At 44.7% G+C, this 4,351-nt stretch overlaps 1 pseudogene; it reads right to left on the bottom strand.

Annotated features, from left to right (window-relative positions):
* Nucleotides 1-264: 264 nt before the first annotated feature.
* On the bottom strand, nt 265-2,591 carry LOC103192408 (annotated as a pseudogene).
* Between the last annotated feature and the right edge of the window lie 1,760 nt (nt 2,592-4,351).

Below are 4,351 nucleotides of genomic sequence, written 5' to 3'. Positions count from 1 at the left end.
CTGTCTGTTCTTCCTTGCTTCTGTGTGAAAAAAGCCAAAATATGTTCTTACTAGTTTGGCTGAAAACTATTATTAAGGCAGCTTTGGCCACGTCAGCTTTTGCACAGCCTCATCATACTGTTGACTCATATTTAGCTGTCCTGGTTTTAAAACTATACATCTTTGTTCTTTATGTGATTGCTAATAAACATCTCATCCTTCCTGTCCCCTCTCTGTCATTAGAATTTAGATTCTAGACAAGGACATTACATTTGCTAAGTGAGCTCAGGCATGTTTACTGTGCTGCTGACTGCCCTGGCTGGTCAGGGGGAAAAGCCAGGCAAGAAGAGGCGCAGCCAACTTCCAGACCATGTTTCTGGTCAGCTTGCAGAGATCTGCATTCAGCTGGCCTGGGAAACAGAGGCAGGTGATGACCCTGCTCACAGTGGCTGACACCAGGTGGTTGAATTCCTCTTATTTGGGAGTGGTCAGTTTCAGGGATTGGAGGTAAATATCTTACAAGGCCTCACTGTTTACAGAATAGGTTCCACTGATGTTCTATACCAGCTGAGGGACAGAGAGAGTGGCATTGTAGGGCTCGACCACAGTGTCAGACACCTTGGGACAGGGCATGACCTTGAAGGTGCTCATGATGCGGTGGGGATACGCCTCCCTGATCTTGCAGAAGAGCCCATCCTGGACCCTGTACTGTACCCCAGCAAGTGAGTCAGCTGGAAACTCTAGACAGTCACAGCTTTCAGATTCCTTCTTACCACATCCAGCACCGAGTCCACCAGTTCTGCTCCCTTTGTGCAGTGGCCCTTTGCCCAGTTATTGCCAGCACCATTCTGGCCTGCCAGAGGGAAAGAAGAAGATTAGACACAAAAATATAGGGAACTCTGAATTCTGTCATTTTACTTTGGAGGAGAAAGTAAGCCTGGTCTTAGAGTTGCAGATTCTTCTCTTTTTGATGTCCCTTTTTTATCTAGAGAAATATTTTTCAATGTATCAGTCAGCCTCAAAAACACTGGGGATCATAATAAAGTAAAATACAAGTTTCATTCATGTGAGGCAATTAACTAAGAAAGCCCAGCTTTAATGATCCCAACTGCTTTTAATTGTAAGAACAGAGAATACAAACCTCACATAAAAACTCAAGTTATAGAGAATAGGCTGGGGTGACAGTACCAGATGATCAGACAGCAAAGACTGGTTCTAAGTGGTTGTCTGAACTTCTGATCCCAGCTGGTTTTTGTTTTTGTTTTTTTGGCTTTAGTCTCCTTAAGTGGTTACCTGTGGTCAGTGGTCCTTTGAAATTATCAGTAGCCTATGAACTATTATTGTTTGATGCTTTCCCACTGCTCTTTATTCTTAAACCTTCAGAAGTTTAATGGGAAGACTATAGCAGCCCACCATGGGCTAAAATTGCTCCTTGACTTGTAGAGAGAGTGACCAGAGAGCAGTCACTGAATTGAATGGAGTAAGGCCAAGACTCAAGATGTCTCTGGACACACAATCTTCTACCTCAGCATGTGCCACTCAGCATTATAATGTTCATGATTTTCAGAAGAAGCTAAATGAATCACTTAGCCAGTCCCAACTGATCATAACTACATACAAGATACAAAGCTGTCTGGCCTAAAGGTCTGGCCAAATGGCCCAGAGCTGACTGAGTCCATCATGCCAGGCTCCAGATCCACTGGAATGGCCTATGTATTTGTTACCTGTGCAGAACAAAAGCTGGTAGAATCAAGGGAGAAGGCTATGCCTTATCCCTTTGCCTTTCCCATCAGAGTTCAAGAGAGAAAATTCCAGCAGCTGAGACAAAAGTAAAAGAGTAGAGGTTTGTCTGCTTTGAAAAAGGAGATATTTAGCATGTTCAGCCATGTAGAACATGCAGGAGTCTTCAAGAATGACAAAGTGTATTCTTTAGCAATTGGCATTAAAATGAGTATAAGAAGCATTTCTTTATCATGTGTATGTTCCAAATACATTGTTCCACGTTGTGGAAAGCAAGGTTGATTAGACAAAATGAAAAAAAACATTCAAATAATTACCAGTAGCTTCATTGTAGTAGGCATTGAGTCTCTCCAGCTGCAAGTCACTATCACCATGGTAACTGCCAGTGAAGTCGATACCATGCTCATCACTGATGACCTCCCAAAACTGAAATTAGAAAAAGGAAAAATAATGACATAATAGTATGGCTTTCTGAACATCATTCACGATGGCTGTTTTCTCCCTCTTGAACAGGGGCCGTTGTGGTCAGAGAGCTAGTGAGTCCTGGGCAGAGACAAAATAGCTGCAGGCCCCTGTTCCAGCAGCTGCTACTGAAGAAGGGTTGGGAAATCCACAGTGCATCAGCCATATTATGCCAATAGACTGCAAGCAGGGAGTGGCCCTGCAGGAGAAGGTGGGCACTGCAGTCCCTGTTTGGAGGCAGGAGTCTCTGCACTTCCGGGATAGGGCTGAATGTCAGGGAGTCCCTGCTGGTAGATGGCCCTTGCAGGATGACAACCAGGTAAGCCTGCCCTGGCTGCCAGTAAACCCCATCCAGACTTCTTGAGCAGCACAGACTCCTGCTTCTGACCAACAAGCTGGCCTCCAGACATCGCCACACCAGGACTGAGGGAAACATGCAGTCAAGGCTGCAGAACAACTAGGGGCTGGCCCTGGTGAGTTGGAGGCTCAATTGCTAATCTGCAGCAGGAAAGGGCCAGGAAGGCTGTGTTGGGGGGACAACATGGCCATCTTGGAAGAGACCTCATCCTTACATAGATGAGCACCCACACCCACACAGGCCAGCTCCTCAAACTCCACATGGTTGGTGATATACAGTTGTGTTCATCAACCCCTGCCTCTCAGAGACACCAAAGAAGACCTTCAAAGTACAGATCGTCCTCCCTAGATAGTGCCCATACTGAGAGAACTAACGTCCTCTTCTGTGTAACCCTAAGAAGTTAAAGCATTTGGTTGTTAACCAAAAGGTTAGTGATTTGAACCCACCAACTGCTTCACTGAAGATGAGACAGCCAGCTTCTGTAAAGATTTACAGCCTTGGAAACCCAATGTGGGTCACCATGAGTGGGAATCAACTAGGTGGCAGTGAGTTTCGTTTTTTGGTCTGTGTGAGTAACCCTATTGGTAAATAAAAAATCTGGCCTTAGATAAGGAGAACTTAGTTCAAAAAGACTACTACAATAGGAAAAGTAGAAGTCTGCCAGCGTCTTAAAATCAAGCAAAGTTTTTTTTTTGTTGTTGTTGTTATTGTTGTTGTTTTTAAACAAGGAGAAGTAAGCAGGACTAGGAAAAACATTTTGGGGGTAAAGGGGAGGAGGGTGAGAACATACTAGTGGTAAATATAAGGTTTCAAATGGAGATACTTTTCTCTATGGCCCCTGGTTTCTCAGAACAAACTGTTAAAGGGATGATCTATGTAAACTTGAGGGTCAGAAGAGTTCAAGGGCCTGTGGTAAGGAGAGAAGTCTGACTAAAGTTTGGTCAGCCCCAAGCTGAGGGTAAGAAATAGGTAATTGTGAACATTTTACCAAGTCACCTCTGTTGTTTAAGACAAAGACAGTCCTTAGACCCTGTTAGGGATGGAATCAGAGTCATTGTGAGGTTGAGGTTGGTTCAAATAGTTTTCTGGGGTGGACTGGACTTCATTCTTTTTCCCCTGAAGCTGAAGCTGAATCATCTGCTGTTGGAGGATGTTTTGGTTCTCTAGTAGTGCTCTAACAGAAAATACCACCAGTGGAAAGTTTTAACAAACAGGGATTTATTCTCTTACAGTTTAGAAGGCTGGAAGTCAAAGTTCAAAGGGCCGGCTCTAGGAGCTGGGTGAAGGTCCCTTGACCTTGGGCTTCAGCTCTGCCTCTGGCTCCCGGCCCTGAAGCTGGAGGCTTCTCTTAACTCAGGCAGCTGCTGGCTGAGGCTGACAAACTCAAGGTCAACAAGTAAAATGCCACAGTTTCAAGATTATCAAGCAATATGGCAGACCACTAGTTCAAGTCCAGAAACAGTCTCAAGATAGGCAGACAACATAGTAGGCCACTGTGATAAAGAGTAGGCCAAATGCCGGATCCAGACGTACCAAACAGCTCAAGACCTTTCTCAAGGCATCTTCCTATATACCAGAAGTAAACCACATCCCTAGGACAGCCAATCAGTTGCTCACAGTAGATTCCAGTATGGAGTTGATTACTAGTTCCATCAAGCTGCCTAGCCACTCAAAACCAGGCCCAGCGAAATTGACACATACACATGTTAAGACTACAACAGAGTGTATACCTAAGAATATGATGTTCCTGATAGCACAAGGAGCTCTGGTGACATAGTGCCTAAGGCATCTGACTGCTAACCAGAAGGCTGG

This window comes from Orycteropus afer, unplaced genomic scaffold (assembly GCF_000298275.1).
Source record: "Orycteropus afer afer isolate SDZICR_OR568_19922 unplaced genomic scaffold, OryAfe1.0 scaffold00027, whole genome shotgun sequence".
Taxonomy (NCBI): Eukaryota; Metazoa; Chordata; class Mammalia; order Tubulidentata; family Orycteropodidae; genus Orycteropus; species Orycteropus afer.
This window is presented reverse-complemented; position numbering and strand designations above follow the sequence as displayed.